The 18,784-nt window shown below is 47.8% G+C and overlaps 1 long non-coding RNA gene across 5 annotated transcripts in view; it reads left to right on the forward strand.

Annotated features, from left to right (window-relative positions):
* The first annotated feature begins 719 nt into the window (after positions 1-719).
* LOC105061602 (uncharacterized) overlaps positions 720-18,784 on the forward strand; it is a 71,803-nt gene continuing 53,738 nt past the window's right edge. For all 5 annotated transcript variants that reach the window (XR_012500973.1, XR_012500972.1, XR_006721533.2 and 2 more), the window contains exons 1-2: positions 720-1,046; positions 3,195-3,381. This is a non-coding gene — a long non-coding RNA (uncharacterized LOC105061602). The remainder of the gene's footprint in view (positions 1,047-3,194; positions 3,382-18,784) is intronic.

Here is an 18,784-nt window from a genome sequence, read left to right on the forward strand (position 1 = left end):
TCCTTTTGGATGTGGCTTTTCCATTTACAATAATTAAAACCAACGACTAAGCTGACTTTTCCTTTTGACGCAATTCCTGACTGTCCTCTGCCTGGGCCTCTTGGGGCCAAGTCTTGGTCTCCGTGAGGGGCTAACGATTGTGCATGTCTTCCCTACCTGATACTGGCAGAACAGGCCACTGCCAGGAACTTCATTATTCCTTTTGTTTTAATCCCCTTATGTGCATCCAAGAGGCAGTTGCAGCCCCTAGGCTTTGGCACCGCAACAAGTGGCTAGTGCCCGCGGGGGGGGGGGGGGGGTGCTGGGGGACACTCGGGCTAGGGCTGCCGGCAGGGCTCCCGCTGCTCTTTCCCCACTTCCCATCCCGCTGCCGCCCACAGCCCCCCAGGGTCACTGCTTTGGGGCGTGCGAGTGGAAAAGTCCTATTTTAAAGCTCTCTGCTATTTTAAATCTCTTGCCCGCCCCTCCACAGCCAGGGGCTCCCCGCCCGAAAGGCGCACCCATTTAGGGAGCCTTCTTCCCGATCGGATTCAGCGCGGGGCGCAGGGATGCCTCCACTCCCTGCCCCACCTCTCCCGCGGACGGCGAGCGCACGCACCATCTGACTCACGCTCCCATTGGTTGCTGCCTGTTGCTAACCCACGTGACCGGAGCCGGAGCGCCCCGCCCCCGGCCCCGCCCCCTTGGGCTTCAGCGGCTCCCGCTCGGCGAGGGGTTCCTGCGGGCGGCGCCGGCCGCGCGGGGCCCCGGCCCTCGGCCGCCCGCCCCGCCGACTGCACCCTCGGCGCGGCGCCCGGCGGCCGGTGCCCACAAGGTGGCAGTGCCGCGCTGCTGGTGCCCTGCCGGGGTCCGCGCGAGCCGCACCGGGAGGCTGGGGCCAGCGCATCCCTCCTGCAAAAGTTTAACGAACGCTGGCACACCCGGGCCTCGGGCGCTGTGGGCTGCACCTCCGGTTCCTGTGGGAGGTTTGCGCCTCATGGTCCCGGCGGCGTCTCTCTTTGTCCCCAACTCAGAGAATCAGGATTTGGGGCGTGTAACTGAAGCAGGTATGTTGGTGATTTCAGGAGTGTTTTATTTATTTTCTGTTTTAGGGCCCTTATACTGAGAATTGATTCTGAAGGAGACCTGCAGACACTTCGACAATTCTTTGTCTCTTTTTGAGAGCTTCTCCCACCAGAAGAAGCAGTCGGCAGCCTCCCTTTTATTGGGCAAAAGACTTAAACCTCCACCTTTTCCGAGGGTCCTGCCCAGCGCCCGAGTCCTGGGATCCTGGCCTGCTTACGAGAGGTGGATCCGGGGAGCCTCCAGCCCCGCCGCTGTCCCGGGATGCCCTCAGCCTCAGGCGCACAGAGAGATAAGCTCCTCTGACCTCATTTGACCTCGCTGCAGGCGCCAGGCGTCCTCATTTAGTGTACGGGCTGGAGGGTCGGCTTTTCTCTCTGCTCACTGGACTTTTTATTTGTTTTTCTTTCTTCACTTTTATCTTTGGCTTGTGGCTGGTCTCGTGTCCCCTGCTGCAGGCTAACCCCCTACACACACACACACACACACACACACACTTGGCACTCGCCTTTTTGATTTTAAATAAAAAATCAGGCCCACCTAACTCCCGGAGAGAGGTCAGAGGGTGTTCTGCATGGGGAAAAGCAGAGAGAAGTCCTCCTTGGCTTCCCATTGTCTATACCATGAAGCCCAAATTCCATCCCCTCTGGTAGTCAAGCTCTTCCCTTGGGCCACCTAAGCTACCTTGCGGGAATTTCCCACAATGCTCCCAATCTGCTGCAACCTAGCATTCACCCACCCTTGGCAGGACGATAGAGGGGGACTCCTGTTCACACGTGCTGGACTTTCCACTGAGACTGGTGTTTCACACACCAACCTAATAGCTGCCCACTTTCTGCAGTGAGGTGCAGACCATCACTGTGGGATTGCTGGAGAGTCAGTGCCATCCCTCACCTCCAGGCTGTGTAATGGGAGCCAAAGGAAGTGCCCAGGAAAGGCCAGCAGGGAACATTTTTTTAATGAAAGTGTCCACCTCTTGTGCTTTCCCACCTATGTTAAAATAAGTGAGGAGGGCTCCAGAGAACCACCTGGAGAACTTTACAGGTGTGTTCTGGAGTTTGGACTGATGTGACCTCAGAGTAGAGAGAAGTGTTTACAGTGGCAAGAGAAGGAGGTATTTGGAACAGCCTCTACTTCCAGGAGCTGGCAGGGCACACATGCACTAACTAGTCTTCCTGTTGGCAGAGTGGACCTGCTTCCCCAGGCACGGGTGAGCAGTATAAACAAGGACCTGTGGGGGAAGAGGCTGTCAGCAGAGGCTGCCCATGAAAGGGGACCTCCAACCATGGGGGAGGGGGTATCAGAATAACCCACAGAAGTACCCCACAAGAGAAAGAGCAGGCATTTATATATCGGCCACCAACCCCTAATTACAACTGAGCCCCCCTTGAAGAACTTTGTTCCTTGGGCCCTGCGTGACCTGAGTCACCAGCCAGTGAATGGAGAAGGCAGAGGGTCCAAGAAGAAGAAACAACACAGACCATGTCCCCTTCCCCACCACAAGTTCCTGAACCTGGGCCTGCCTCCAGTTGTTGGTGGAAGGCGAGAAACAGTGATTGAAATGAGAGGTCAGGTTTTGTATTTGATTGGACTACACTTTTTTTCTTCTTTCTTTAAATTGAGTATAGTCAGTTACCATGTGTCAGTTTCTGGTATTGTCCCAGTCATGCATATGGACTACACTTTTTAATATCTAAAAAATGAGGCAATTCGTGAATCCCTTTGACTGACCAGGAAAGACAGTCAATGAGATTTCAGAAACTCCTACTACTGACAAAAGCAAGCATTTCCGTCATATTTAGTGTTGAACCTGTATTAACTCATGTAATCCTCAGCAGCAGCCTTGAGAGAGCAGTAGTCTTATTGTTCCCATTTTGTAGATGAGGAGGCTGAGGTCCAGAGAGGTGAAGTGAATAGTGCGAGGTCCACAGCTAGTCAGTGGCAAAGCCAGTATTTGAATCCAGACTTCAGAGTCTAGGTGTGGAACTCAAGTGCTTCTCCGTCTCCGAATCTTTATTCCTAGTCTTCACCAAACCTCACCAGACTTCAGGGCTCAACTCTAACTGTTCCTGCCTAAGAACTTCCCTTGACTGTACCACTGAGGGGGCTTCCTTGATCTGTCATATTTTCAGGAGTGCGGTCATGGCTGTGGAGTGGCCATCGCCATGAACAGTGGGGGCATCTTCTGAGGAATGGCCTTCAGAATGCAAGTCACATCTGCTAATACCTTCAGTGCTGACGGCTGCTCTTGAAGGTGGATATGATGTTTGGAACCATCCAGAAGTCATTTGGACTCCAGTGAAGAAGTCAGCGATCAAGGTAAGAGAAACCATTTTTAGAAAAAGGAAATAGGATACACTCTAACTGAATAAGGTTGGGTTTCTTCTGTGCCTGGATCTAAATGTAATTCTGAAAGAGAAAAGTCCTCCACAGGGTGAGTCCTGGCAACCTTATTGGAGAGCATGTACTCCAAGGGATATACTCAAGGGATAAAATGCTTTTGGAAGTCTACACTGTTTTTCTAAATATGTATATTTTTTCTAATCACCTTTATACTTCACCTGTATATTCACCTTTCACTTCTATTCTTTCTGTGCAACGAGATTTATGAAATGTAAAGAAAATTACTGTATCTTTTGCTTCTTTATGTAACTAGATAGTAAGTACTGAATGAGTATGCTAGGCTGGCAAGGGGTCTTGTATGTTGGGGACACTTTCTATTTGAGTAAAATTAACAGGGGAATCTCAGCCTGCAGGTGAGCGGGGCGAAGGTTGAAGGAAAAGGATGAGCAGAGAAACAGGAGAAGGACTTGGCCTCCGTGAATAGAGCGTCTCATGGGGGCAGAGTTTATTTACTGGAATCATGGGAGGTATAATTATGAAGGGATGTTTTATGGGCAGATGAGATCTTTATCTTCTAGACCAGGAGTTTCTAATTTTTTATTGGAGATTTTCCTCTGCTCCTGCCTCTAAAAGCCCCCCAAACAGAAATGCAATACAAGCAGACCTGTTTTTCTCATTCATGACTTCATTGTACTTTGCAGATATTGTGGTTTGTTTGGTTTTTGTTTTTTTTTTGTTTTTTTTATAAATTAAAAGTTTGTGCCAATCCTATCCACACCATTTTTCCAACAGCATTTGCTCACTCAATATATCTGTGTCATTTTTGGTAATTTTTGCAATATTTCAAACTTTATCATTATTATTATATTTGTTATGGTGATCAGTGATTTTTTTGACACTACTGTTGCAAAAACTTATGCTCACCGAAGGCTTAGATAATGATTAGTATTTTTTAGCAGTAAAGTATGTTTAAATTAAGGTATGTGCATTGTTGTTTTTTTAGGCATACTGCTGTTGCACACTTAACAGGCTACAGTAGTGTAAACATAACTTTTATAGGTACTGGAAAACCACAGAATTCCTGTGACTCACTTTATTGCAATATTCGCTTTATTGCAGTGATTTGGAACCCACAGCATCTCCAAGGTCTGCCTGTAGGTAGAACAGATAAAAGTAACAGGTCTCTGGCTAAAGTTGTGGGGGAAGGGGCCTACGACTGGCTCCCTCACTGTGGTCCCTTGTACACACACCCCTAGCTTCCTGACAGTCCAGGTCTGCTCCTCACAACTTCACATCTCTCCTCTTTCCCAGGAGTCTTTGGGACCAGTCCCTGTGGCATACCCTGCCCAATAGGCATTCTCCTTTTTCCTTGCTGTTGGAACCCAAATTAATCTGGGCAGCCATGGACTCAGGGACACAGATGAATCATGATTGCTCCAAGATAGGAATTGGCCAAATCTAACTGCTGGCTCTTTTGGTAAAATTTTATCGGGGCACAAACACTCATTTGTCTCCCTCTTGTCTGTAGACACTTTCATGCTACAACAGTAGCGTTGACTAGTTGTGGCAGAGACTGCATAGTTTGCCAAGACTAAATAATTTACTATCTGGCCCTTTATGGAAAAAGTTTGCGGGCAGCCATGGCAATCCTATTTTTCTTTTCCAGACATGTGCAGACATGTAATCATTTTTGACCAAGGGTATGTAATGTAAAGCCTCCTGGAAGCCATTGAAAACCATTTTCCTTCCTGATAAGAGAGAGTAATATGAAGAGAGTGTTATTATTGTCATTCTCTCTTCCATTCTATCACATGAATATGTGATGTCTGGAGTTGCGGCAGCCATGTTGTGAGCATGAGAAGTAATAGATGAGCCTGATTCCCTAATAGTATCATTACGTCACCAAACCTACCTTAGGACCATCTACTTTCAAACTTCCTGTTGAACAGACAATAAAAATCCCTATGGTTTAAGCAACTCTTCACTGGATTTTTGTTACTTGCCACTAAATCTAGAATAACTAGCATATTTTATTTAAAGCCTAACAGCCAAAGGCAGAGTGTTCTTGTGGAAGTTGTACAATGGAGTGAAATATAGCAAATCTAGTGGATACTAATAATGATAGCTAATAATTATTGAAAATTTCCAGCACACTCTACCAAGTACTTTACCTTCGTTTTCTCGTTATCACAAACCCTATGGAGACACTTTTATTATTATCTCCATTTTACAGATACGGAAAGTGATAGCTTAGAGAAATTTAGTGATTTGCTCAAAGTCACACAGTTAAGTGGCAGAGTTCAGACCTGCACCCAGGTCTGCTGACTTCAAAGGCCAAGCTCTCACCCGTGGTTTTACACTACCATGTCTACCGACAGACCTGTGTTCAAATTCCAGCTCAGCCACTTGGCAGGCAAGTTACTTAATCTTCTCGAGCCTCAGTTTCTCCATAATAATGTGGGGATGATTCCTGCCACAGTGCTTGAGACATGATGTTTCACCATTTTGCTCACATGCTCGCTTTTTAGGGGTAAGTGGGTGGCAGTAGGGAGCTGGAGGAGTAACCAGGAGGCAGGAAAGACAGTAGCCAGGGAAGGGAAAATAGCCTCAGTTAATGAGAAAGACTCACCAGTTCCTGAAAAAGTAAAGGAGGCTGGCGCGGGTTCTGTGCGGGGGGAGAGGGAGAGAGAGAGAGGACCAGGATACTCACTCCTCATGGACACATCTTGTGTTTGACCGAGGACTTGGCTACCTTACAGGCAGCTGTGGTCTCAGAACACTTTCTAGTCCACTGTCCTGTCTCAAGGTGCTTTGAAAAATTGTAAGGAACTAAACAGAAAGCAGTTCCTTGAGTTGTTGGTATCTTTCCTCTTTGTGCAAAACCGAGCCGCTGTGCAGAAGCGAGTGCTCCTCAAAGTGCAGATCGCTGGCGTCCACGGCCATTAGCGTGTGGGCATCTTCCTTACTGCCCTGAGCAGCTTACCCGTGAGGAATGGAGTCTGAAGACTCTGAGGAAGGATCAGAGGTTACCTTCATGGTTCTCAGCTTTATTTTAGTGATTTCTTCTCTCAGCATTACTGTACGATTTTTAACGGAAAAGAATAATCAAGACCAGTCCCCTCAAAGAGCTCATGGAAAATACATGAAATGTCGAGTTTAAAAACCAGATTTAATTGTTAGGCCTTTTTTTAAAAAAGGAGAGCAAGAAAAAAGACCCCAGTGGCTTATTATGTAACGTCCAGATGTTTGGCATCAAACAGGCCAGATGAGGGGGTGATTTTTCCCTCTTCATCTGGTTGCTTTGGCCTCACTGTAGATGCAGAGAAAGAGAGCGTTAGATAAGAACCTTGCTGGGGTGGCCACGTCCCCACTCCCAGCAGGCCCTTCAAGAGACCCGTAAACATTCAGCTGCATTTTTAAGCTCTGATATGGCAGATTCTTAATGAACACATTCTTTAGACCCAGCATAAACTTGAGAAGCTTCTGGAAACCATCTAAGGTAGACAAAGCAGTGGGTGGAAGGTATTTTCCCTTCTCGTTCAGATGTTTTAGGCTTCCAGACACCTAAAGTTGTTTCATCTTCAATGTACAGATCTAACATAATATTAAAATATACTGTGGGTTTTGCAAGAGCGAAGAGTGACAGCTGCTCTTCAGAGTGACAGACAGATGTCCATGTTTCAGCTGGCTTGGTTTGTCAGCGCGGCTGTTTGTTCTTGCCTGAAATGCCAGTGAAGGGCAGCGAGCGCTGTCCTGCTAGAATGCGGAAACCGAGACCTGATTAGAGGGAGCGTTTGTTGAAAAAGCATTTTCGCCGCACACTCGTGTGTCCGTATCCTGTGGGGAAATCCTTTCAATCCCATACCTGCTAAATAAATCTGGCAAGGAGTAAACACTCTGGAAGCCTCTTACTGATACAGAATTCCACCTGTTATGTGGGTTCCGCCAGCCTCCAAGCTGGGGCAGCGGCGTTGGGTACCGTTCAGGCTGACCTGGGACAGAGCCCGTCGACGAGAAGATGTGTGTCCTTCCCACACTGCCTGGTGCTGAGCCCTCGACTTGAACCTTTCATGAGAACCAAGGTGGTGTTTGGAGCTAAGACTGACGTCCTGGCTTATGGTTGCTATTATTTGGTGCTTTCCTTGAACTCGAATACTCCACCAAGCATTGAGTAATACCGCAGATCAGAAACATCTCGCTCCGCTTTCCTCTGGTTTTCCACTCAGAGCAAGGGTAGGGGTCCTGAAGCTGCTGCAGAAATCCTTTCCAAAGTTAGAATTGTGTCTCTGCGCAAACACTGTCTCTTCTTTAAAGCCCACGCGGTCTCTCCCCCCTCCTCCCAGGGCCTTGGAATACTGTTCCACATGGGTGTAGTGACTATGAGATAGTGATTTTCCTGAAGGCCCAGGCTGTGTCTCCTCATCTTTGTAAAGATTGGTGCCTGGTGCATTCATTATTAACTATTTATTAGTAATTAATTAATGCTGGATAAATGCACTGCAGTCTTTGGAAAGTTTGTGGGCCTCTGTGTGTGAGATATTGCCAGAGAATGGCAGTTAGGTCCTTTAAATTAGGGATTTATTTAAAAGTGAATTAGGAAAATTTTCTGAAGTCCCTGATGGGACTTTCGAAGATGACAAAGGGTCTGCTGGCCAAATGTTGTAACAGGGCTGCTACGCCAGCACCATCCCAAGGCGTGACTCCTGTATCTGAAAGAGAACTGTACAAATAGAACTTCCTGGGTGTACCCGCAGCTCTCTGGACGGCACACATGCACGTGTAGAAGATACCTTTACAGACCCCAAGGATTCAGGCTCACGGCCTGCTGTGTATAATCAGTCATGTATGTGTGATGCTGAAACACGTTTCAAGATGCCCCTGGTAAAGGAATCAGAGTTTGATATCTTATCAACCAAAGAGCTTTGTAGTTTTCTATTGCTGCATAACAAAATAGCCCCTAACTTAGGTGTTTAATATGACTAACATTTATCATCTCACAGTTTCTGAGGGTCAGAGTTCTGAGTGTGGCTGTGCTGGGTGGCCTGGCTCAGAGCCTCTCAGGAGACTGCAGTTGGGATGCTACAGGCGCTGTTTTCATCTGAAGGTTTGCTTGGAGCTGGAAGATCTGCTTTCAAGATGCTGCTCTCACATGGCTGTTGGCAGGAGGCCTGTGTGAGTCTCTCCAGAGGCTGCTTGAGTGTCCTCACCATGTGGCCATTTATTTCCCCCAGAGTGAGTGACCCAGGGAAGGAGCAAGGAGGACCCTGCAGTGCCTTTTATGATTTGGTCTCCAAAGTCGCACACCTTCACTTCTGCTTTATCCTGTTCATTAGAAGTGAGTCCCTAAATCCAGCCAATACTCAAGGAGAAGAGAGTTAGCCTTCACCTTAAAAAAAAAAAAATTCCCTTTTAAAGGAGGTACTGGGGATTAAACCCAGGACCTCATGCATGCGAAGCACACACTCTACCACTGAGCTTTACCCTCCCCCAAGGCATCAAAGACTTTGTGAACATATTTTAAATCCATCACAGAACTGTTGCTTTGATTCGGCAGGTCTACTATGAGCACTCACTGGCCTTTCCAGGTGTGCTTGTTAAATATGTAAATCCTGCTTGCCCTGCACTCCGGAGGAAGTCCACCTCGAGTTGCCCAATGTGGGAAACAGGTTGTCCGAAAATCAGGACCTGTGGTTCTGAGTGTTTGACCTTGGACCTTCCCTTTGAAACCGCTTTGTTTTCTCTGTCCACAGCATGGAGGCTTTTCACTGAAACCCATTTGCAGCCTCTTTAAAGAAGAGTCACAGTAGCACCCACTATTAGCCACACTAAGTGTTCCACAAACGCTATTTCCTTAAATTCTCACCCCTGCCCGTTGGGCTGGACGTTCTTATCATCATCCCTGTTTTACAGAGGGGGACACAGAGGCCTGAAGTCACCTAGCCAGTCACTGGTGACACTGGGGTTTGGACCCCGGCAGTCGGGCTCTTACTTTCTCCCCTATGTTAGAGTGCCACCTCCTTCGGCTGGGCTCTCTCCTCCCAACACCCCTAAAGCTAAGTTTATAGGCGTGTGGTGTAGCTTCTGCTTTACACGAGACCATCTCAAAAACACTCTGCCCAGTAGGAAGGGATGGAGGTCTGGTATTTATGACCTCTACCACCCCCGGGCCCCACTGAGACCTCCCCACCAGCATACCCCATTCTGGGCTTGGGAAACCGTTCTCTTTTCTGTCCCTTCAGGCCTGGAGATGTCTGTCCTCCCTGGAACCTGTGAATGTGGCAGGAGGGATTTTGCAGGTGGAATTAAGTCAAGGATTTTGAGATGGGGAGATTATCCTGGATTGTCCAGATGTGCCCAGTATACAAGAATCCTCATTAGGGACAGGGGTCTGAGGATGCTATGCTGCTGGCTTTGAAGGTGGAGAAACAGGCCAGGAGCCAAGGAAAGTGGGCCACCTCTAGCAGCTGGAAAGGGCCACAGATTCTCCCCTTGAGGTTCCAGGAGTGCGGCCCTGCCAACGCCTTGACCTTAGCCCTGTAAGAACCACTTCAGACCTCTGACTTCCAGAACTCTGTGGTGATAAATGTGCTTGGTTTTAAGCTACCCTCCCGCACAAAACTTCTGCAGAGTTGATGAAAATCCACCCTGTTGTTTTTACATAATACGATAATAGAGGAAGAAACTACAAAACTACATCTTATTAGAGATTATATAATGAAAGTAGGCACATGCTTAAATTACAAGCGCTGACATCAAGAAACCTAGAAATTCACTGGGAAGAAAAGGTATACACACATAAAGCAAGCAACAGACCTTTGTTCAGGGCAAGTGTGTGTGCTAGAGATAACAAGCACTGGGAAGGTACGGAGCCAGGTGGGACCACGGACGGCTGGAGCAGCTGAGCATCTCCTGGAACTCTGCTGTTATCCTGCCATGTCTCAAAGACACGTAGGAAGCAAGAAAATGATCTTGCTGATGGGCAGTCCTCGACACATGGCATTCTAGAAGGTGTAAAACAGTTCTCTGCTTTCCTGTTGGTCACCCTTTGATGGATTTAGAGCAGCCTCAGATGAGTCCCCATTCTCTCTGCTCTCCCTACCTTTCTGTTTGATGCTCTCACCCTCTGCTCAGGGTTGTGCCATCCTGCCAGTGCCTAGAGTGGTCCAGAGGTGGAGATGCTCCAAGCTCTATCTGAATGGACTGTGGGGCTTCTGACACTCACTGGTCCCTCCCAGACCATCCTTGCATTCAGCATAGGCTCAGCCAATCTTCAGAGAGGAGCATCCAGGAAATAACGAAGCTCTTTCTAGTTAGTTACCTCCCAAAGCCTAACTAACCCACCAGAGGTGAGAAGGGGTGAGTGGGAAGAGGACAGACAACCAAGCCATTTATCTGTACCAAGCAGGTTTCAGGGTCCAAAAGATTCTGAGGAAGGGCTAGAAAGTGAGTTTGTGGGGAGGAATTAAGAGCATTCCAGGCGGGGAGAAGGCATCCCCAGAGGCCAGCAAGGTAGGAACGGGCAAACGTGCACCATAGAAAGAGCCGCAAGGAGATGGACTTCCTTGGGGTAGAGAAAAATGGAAGAAAACCACGCGAGGTGAGAGTGATGGAATTGTGGTGCGCTGGGATGTCTGCCGTGGTGAATGTATGTTTGGGGAGCCCTTCAAGGGCAGATCTGAATCACTCCATTTACCGTTTTTCATCTCAGTTTTGGACATGATTTCAGTGCGGCTAAAGAAAGGGAAGGTGGTTGCTGGAAGGGGCCAGGGCCACGTGTGGGACAGCTTCCATGCCGTCCCCACACCTCTTCCTGCGGAGCGCCGAGTGGTGCCTGGATAGTTCTGCCACAGAAGCCCGCAGAGTTACTGCCAGGCCTCGGAAATAATTAATACACGTGCTGGTCAGGATCACATCCCCAAGCACACGGGTCTGTCCCGGGGTGGGCGGCCCAGACAGTTTGTCGCATTTTCCGGGAGGCTGCCCGGAGCCCCACGCCTGCCGGGCTTCCTGCGGCTGGTGGCACAGGTGTCCGGCCACGTTAGCGCTGATCCCGGGCCCCGCTGTCGTGTGGCACTCCCCCGAAGGAGCAGTCTCCTGTTTTTCTGGTGTTTAGAGCCGAGTTCTGTGCTCCCTGCTACGTGGGTATCAAACAGAAATGATTTCAACCCTGGTCTTTGCGGATGTAGAGAGTGCCTTCTTTCTAAGTGAGTGTTTCCTGAGATCTTTTCAGACAGGCTGCCTCCAGGCTCTTCCTCTCCAGTTTGTCACGGCGTTTCGTCAGTTCCCAGTGCTGATATGGAGAAGATTCTCTCTGTCTTGGTGGCAAGATCTCATCCGGAATTTCTATCACTTTTGTAAGTGGGAAGGGGGAGATTCACACCTACTATAAATATAGTAGGTCCTTACTAAAATATTTTCTAATTTAGAGTGGAATTTGGTCTACGAAGTTTCCTTCTTGGGCTCCAGCCAGTGTATTTTAGGGGATTTTCCCAAAGGATTTCACTATGAAACGGAGCCACTTACAGAGCATGCCTGTGGATGAGGGCTCAAGTGATGTAACGCAGCCACAGAGGAGCAGAGAAATGAGGACAGGATCTTGGGAAATTGTCCCAGTTTATAGAGCAGTGAGAGGGGGAGAGCCTGCTGGGTGGGACTGGGTTTGCTAGGGAAAATGGTGTCCTGCTTTTAGCCCTTTTAAATGGTGAGTTTTCCGCTCTTTTGCGTTCTGCTCTTCCATGTGGTTTCCATAGTGAGACGACACCAGTGTCTATTTAAGAGCTTGGATCCTGGAGTCAGATGATTGGGACTTGAAACCCAAACACAAGTTATTTAAATCTCAAAGCCTTAGTTTTATGATTTAGAAAATGATAATAGTAATAATAATAATAATAATAACAACAACAACAAGAATCATACCTAAGTAAAGGGCTCTTTTTAAAAATTTAATCATAAAATGCACACGAATTATTTAGTATCTGGCACGTAGCATAACAAGCCATCAAAATGCTATCTTTTGTTGTTAGTAATAGTAATATTTTTATATTGTTTGTAATGAATTGGAAGGTTCAGAGTACATAAAATAGAGAGAATGCTAATGATGGCAAAATGTTAGAAAAGTGTACAAGACGCCCCAAGTTTTGGATGCTGATTGGGAATGAAGTCTTTGCTTAGTCCCTTACAGGCATTATGACTGTATCTCACTCTGTAGAGATTTACTGCCAGCTCACAGAGGAAGCCCTTCCACATTCTTTGGCTTGCACACCGGTGGGAGTGTGTGTGTGTGTGTGTGTGTGTGTATACATGCCCATATGCATATTGCTTTGTGGAGTACCCCCTTGCAGAATGTAGAGAGAAGCATTATGGGCTGTGAATGAGACTGTCACAGACAAAAGAGATTTCTCTTCTGTCCTTTCAAATGGACCACCGCCCACTGAAGAACCTTTTTCTTCCCTCTGAAGCCAAGTAAAGGCATTGGGGCTGATCGTCTTTCAACGACACTCTTTTTTCTTCTTCTGTTTGGATTTCTCTAAGCACATTCCCCAGGCGCCTGGAAAAATTAAATGAAAGAAATAAAATAATTCATCCTTTTTCTCCCTTGGAGTGAGGACCTGCAGAAATAAAGGAAACAAAGATACTTACAATAGGATCCATGTGGGCTTTAGGGAACAAAGAGTGACAACAATCAAATGTATGGCTTAAAATAGCTACACCTCGGGTAGACCTATTATGCAAGAGAAGCTGTGCTGGTGATAATTCCAACCACTTAAAGGAAGCTACGATCTTCCTACAAAGGAAGAGACTCACTATCATAAAAAGATTTGCCTTCTGGTTACAGATCTCTCATTTTGGTTGTATAGACAGGACTAGACAGCAGTGTGGGGAAAAAATTGAAATGGGAAGGGACAGAAAAAGTGGACAACAAAGAGGGGTATTAGTGATATTAATTGGAGCCAGCACCTCTGATTCACAAGGTGGTTTGCAACAGCATTGGTCAGACCTCTCCCAAGAGTGGGCATGGCGGTGATCTGTGGGCAGGGTTTTGAGAAAACCTGAGCAAGGGTGCAGAGGGATTCCCCTGACCCTCTTCTGTGCTTTACTGTCTGTCCTGAGAGCTGGTGAGCACGTGGGCTGCCGCGAGCATGGTGCTCGGAACACCCTTTCTCAAGGGCCCCAGCTATTCAGACGGGGTCTTTTATGCTTTGGGAAATAAAACAGGAGAGGAATCAAGAATGTTCCAGGAGGAAGAGACAGCAATTGCATAGTCTCTAACATAGGAAAGATTTTAATGTGTTTGGGAAACTGAAAAGAGACCAGTAAGAATGGAGAAGAGAGAGCCAAGGAGGAGAGAGCCAGGCAGGGGTGGGTTCATGCTGAGCCTTGCAGACTGTGGGAAGAACTTTAGCATGTGCAGGGTCCTGGGTTCAATCCCTAGTACCCGCTCTAAAAATAAATAAGTAGATAAATAAATAAAGTAACTACCTCTCCCTCAAAAAAAATCTCAAAAAAAAAAAAAAAAGAACTTTAGACTTTCATTTTAAGTGCATTAACAAACCACTGAGGACCTTTATGCTGAGGAATTACGAAGTACCTGATATGTGTTCACATTTAGGAAGATCTCTAAGTAACTTCAGGACACTCCCTGAAATGATAAACTACTGATAGTAGCTGTCAGTGTTCACCCCCCAGATCTTGGAGGCAGGCTGGGGTAACAGGGGCCAGCCCACCTCCCCACATCCCCTGGTCCGCTGGCAGGCACAGTGTTTTCTATATCCCTGGCCCCAGGTTAAGACATTGAAGAGGAAGGTCACAAATGAAACTCCATCTTGGAAATTTTCTGCATTAGAAAAATCCCCAAAGTGTAACTAAACCAGAGAGAACACAGAGATCACTTGATTCTTTAAGAAGTCTTCAAAATGCCACTGAAGTTTTCTCCAGGTCCTTTTTTGCAAGTTCAAATCAGGCTATAATGATCTGTAAGAAAGCAACAGGCCCTAGTTTACGGCTCCACCTCTTTGAAGCAAACATGGGCAAAACATAGGTATATGTGTTTATCAGTCAGCTGAGGTTTAGTTATGCTGCAGTAACAAACAACCCCAGCTCTCAGCGTCCTCACAAAGAAAGATCTTTTTCTCTCTGAGTTACAGCTCACGGGTCACTTTGGCTCTGCTCTAGTGCTGTTTCTATTCCAGAACCTGGGCTGAAAAAGCAGCCCCAGGTGGGACACACCAGCCTCATGGCAGAGGAAGAGAGCAGTGGTGAGGCTGTGTCTTAGCTTTGACAGCTCCTGGCAGAGATGGCACGGCCCACATTCATTCACATTTCATGGGCCAGAGGAAATCAAATGGTCAAGCCTGATGTTAGCAGGAAGGGAGGAATAACTGTTCTGCAGGAACTGTCTGCGGAGAGGGGCACTAAATATTATTAACGAACAATGTGTTCAATGCCATATTTTGGCATTGTTCAATGCCAGTTTTTAAAAATGGAGACGTTTTTAAAAACTGATTTCAAGGTGAAAATTCAGTAATAATCTTTTGTTAATAGAGATGACAACTTTCAGATACTATAATTCCGAGTATGAGTCAATCCCTGAAAATTAGCACCACAAGCATTCCTTTAGAAGGATGACTTGTGAAAGTCTGAAATGTATAGTTGGGAAGTGATTAAACCCAATTTTACTAGAAGAAAAGAACATTTAATAAAGCAGAGTTCTCAGTTTCTAATCTCATCTTGTACCGGTGCCTCAAAAATTTGAGACCAACTGCTGGGAAGATTTTTATGCAGAGAAAAGCAAAAAAGAATCTTGTATTTCTTTTGTCAAGTTGGGGTGAATGGGATGAAGAGAATATATGGGTAATGTAATTTTAGTTGACATTATATTCCATTTAAGAAAGTCTGTCGTGGGGTTAGCTTTGAAGTAGGAAGGTTTATTTCACCAAGGAGGGAAAAAAATCCCAGTTCATGGAAGGCAAGGAAAATTATAAGCCAAACAGCAAATACATCACATCTGGTTGAGGGCCTGCCCGTTCTTGCCTGGACTGTGGCAGTGGCCCCGGCTGGCCTCTCTGTTTCTGCCCTAAGTCTGTTCTTCACACAGCAGGCAGAGTGGGTCTTCTCAAACTTAGTGTATCACGATCTGCTCAGAATCCACACAGAACCCCCCAAGGAGACTCCCAGCTCACCCTGAAAGATAACCGGAGTTCTTCCCGTGGTCTGTGGATCCTGCGGGATGTGCCCTCCGACAGACTGGCTGAGTTCCACTCCCACTGCTCACCTCCTCCTCCCTCCATGGAGCCACGCTCACCTCCTGGCTCTTCCTTGTCCTCTGACCTGCCAGGCTTTGCTGCTCCAGGACTTTTGCACTGACTGTTCCCTCTGCCTGGGACACTCTGACTCCAAAACTCCACATTCCAAATTCTTTTCCTGTATCAGGAGGCCGTCCCTGACAGCTTGATCTAAAATAGCACCCAGGCCTTCTCTGCCCACTTACCTGGCTTTATTTTCCCTTCTTAGCGCGTGTTGCTACCTGACATCAGTCACATGCTCATCCTTCATCTTTTTTTCTCGCTAGATTATAATCGCCAAGAGAAGGGGTCTTCGTTTCATTCACCATTTTATTCCTGGTGCTAAGAACAGTGGCTGGTATGTAGTAGGTGCCTACTAAAATTTGTTGGATGAATTAAGGAAACTATGTAGTTCTGTCATTCCTAACTTCATCAGGTTTGTGTAAATATGAATATGTCATTAATACAGAAACGGATAGAAATGTGTTTCCCTGCCTAGAAGATTCAGTCCATAAAACTCTGTTGAAAAACCCTACACAGTCAGTGTTTTAAAACAGAACAGAAGACCATAATCCCATAATTTTTTCCGCTTTTTGTTAGTTTTCTTCTGCCAAGTCTCAGTGTTTACAGTACCAGGAAGCATGACAGGAGGTCACAGAATCCTGAATAATGGGCTGGATTTCAAAAGTCATTGGATACATTTCCGCATGAACGATGGCTGTCCTTTGTAAATTGAGCATGGTAGATTTCAGCTGGAGCAGCAATGATGAGAATTAAAAAGAATAGCAAATATAAGGGTGGTGGGGAAAGAAAATCAAACATGGAGCCGAAGCAGGCTGATGGGACAGCTACCAGGATGACGGAATGAAAGCAATCAACAAACCACCAGGCTCAGGACAGCCTGGGTACCGGTCAGCCCACACTCTGCCGACCAGGACTTCTGGAACCTTGGAAAACCGCATCCCAAGTTTCCCTGTACTTCTGTTTCCATTAAGACAATTGCGGCCACCTTTCTGCACTTTGCCTTCACCCTCTGCTGAAGCGCCACCGCACACGTCCCCTGTCCCATCTGCAGCTTTTGTACCCGTAGGGAGCTGGTGAGTGACAGCGTGGGGTGACGTGCCGGGTCCAGCTCCCTGCTCTAACTCAGGGCTTCTGCAGGATTAGAGCACATTTTGTATTTGCTTTTCCTCCTTGTTGGCCCCGCCGTGATGACACACGGTGAATCCTCTGTACTTTTGGAAAAAATGCATGATGGAGAGAACAAGTTGGATTTTCTTTGGAGCTTGAATGAACCCTTCACAGTGATGACGAGTGATTAAGATGCTTTGGTGATCGAGAGCAGAGCTGGCTGGTTAGGAACGCAGAGCCTAACGCTTCACGAAGTACCACCCCAAAAGGGAGGCCTTGCCCAGCAGGGAGAGTGTGGATTCTTGTAATCTGGCCTCGAGGAAGACATCCCAGGCCCAGCAGGCCTCTGTGGCCTTCCTCGCTAAGTTAGAACACACACACATGCCGGTTTCCCCTTGGCTGGAGATGGTTACCCAAGCCTGTATCACACCCGTGAAACATACGCTTCTCCCCCAGCTGTGAGCTGATAAAAGCATCTTCAAAGGCCACCAGGCTGCCAGATAGGGTTGCTGGGTAGCTCAGAGAGGCTGGACCCTGGCAGTGAGCTGCAAGTTCATCACCGCCCTCATCCCTTTCAGAAAGCCCAATTGCTTGTTGTAAAAGGCAGAGAAAGGGAATTCCTGCGTGGGAAATCTATAATCTAGCCCAGGCAAGTAGTAGATGCCTACAGACGTCACTCCTCTTAGCCTCAGAACAGCCCTGCCCACATAGTGTCACCTTCCTCATTTTAGAGGCGAAGGAGTCACCACTCAGGCAAGTTAAGTAACCGTCCCATCTGTCAGGACCTGGGCAGGAAACTCACACCCACTCAGAGGCTTTAACAGAAGAGCATTTAAGGAAGGGTACTGTTTACAAAGGTGTGGGTAGGGCTACAGAGGGGCAGGGAGCCGCAGCTTTGGGGGTGAATGGTGGTGGGAAGCCGTGACCGGTCCTGGGCCTGGAGGGCCAGAGCAGGATGGCATGGTCAGAGGCTGTGAGTGCGGGGCAGGAGCCAGGAGCTAGACCCGGCCAGGGATGTGATGCAGTTGCCTCGGCCACGTGGTCACTGCCAAAGCAGGGAGACAGCCAGGGCAGTGAATACCTCAGCTTCTCTGTATTCCTGTCCCATCCTGTTGGCCCACAAGAAAGCCAGATGACAAGGAGGCTGGTGAGCCATCCGTGGGCTCAGCCTCTCGGGCAGGGCAGGGCAGGGCAGGGGGTGGCTCTGAGGTGATGGCGATCAGAGGAGACAGACTGGCTTCCAGCATCACCAGTGGGTGGTACTGCTCGCGGGGGGGGGGGGGGGTCTGCAGCCAGCTGGGACCCCGCTGTCTTGCATTCTTTGCACCTTCCTCTTCTGGAACTTCCTCTCCTTTCCTCCCTCTTGCCCTTCATCCCCCTCCCTCCCCTCTTCTCTCTGGTCCTCCTTTCTCCATCCCTCCTTTCTTCCTCCTCTTGTCTCCTTCCCGTCCTCCTGCCCTCCCCTCCGCCCCCTTCTCCTTATTCTTTCTCTCTCTCCCCCCACTTTCCTTCCAACCTTCTTTCCTCTCTCCCTCCCTTTCTCTGGCATGAACCCACTAGGCACTGGGACACCGCTGGCTGAGACCCGGCTCCCTTCCCAAGGTCCTCACTGCAGCATCAGGCTATTACGGAGCTTTTTCCATTAAGGACACTCCGTGTTTTCAAGCCCTAAGCACAATTTGCTTTAGAATCTCACTTTTAAAAAAGGCTCCATATGTGAAGTCCTTGGAGATCCCCCAGGCAGGAGGGCAACCTAAGTTTATAGCCTCCTGCTCCAAGGGCCTCACACACCCGAAGCTGCCCCAATTCAGCTGACGGAGCCGCAGCTTTTGCTGTAAGAGTCCATTCATTTATTTTTAAATATATTTTCCACTTTGCCTCACACCAAAAAGGACTTATGTTTGGAGACGCCTACACCCGTGAGCTTCTTGGGAGAGTCAGGTACTTGGGACAAAGCCCTGTGACCA

This window comes from Camelus bactrianus, chromosome 20, assembly GCF_048773025.1.
Source record: "Camelus bactrianus isolate YW-2024 breed Bactrian camel chromosome 20, ASM4877302v1, whole genome shotgun sequence".
NCBI classification, from domain to species: domain Eukaryota; kingdom Metazoa; phylum Chordata; class Mammalia; order Artiodactyla; family Camelidae; genus Camelus; species Camelus bactrianus.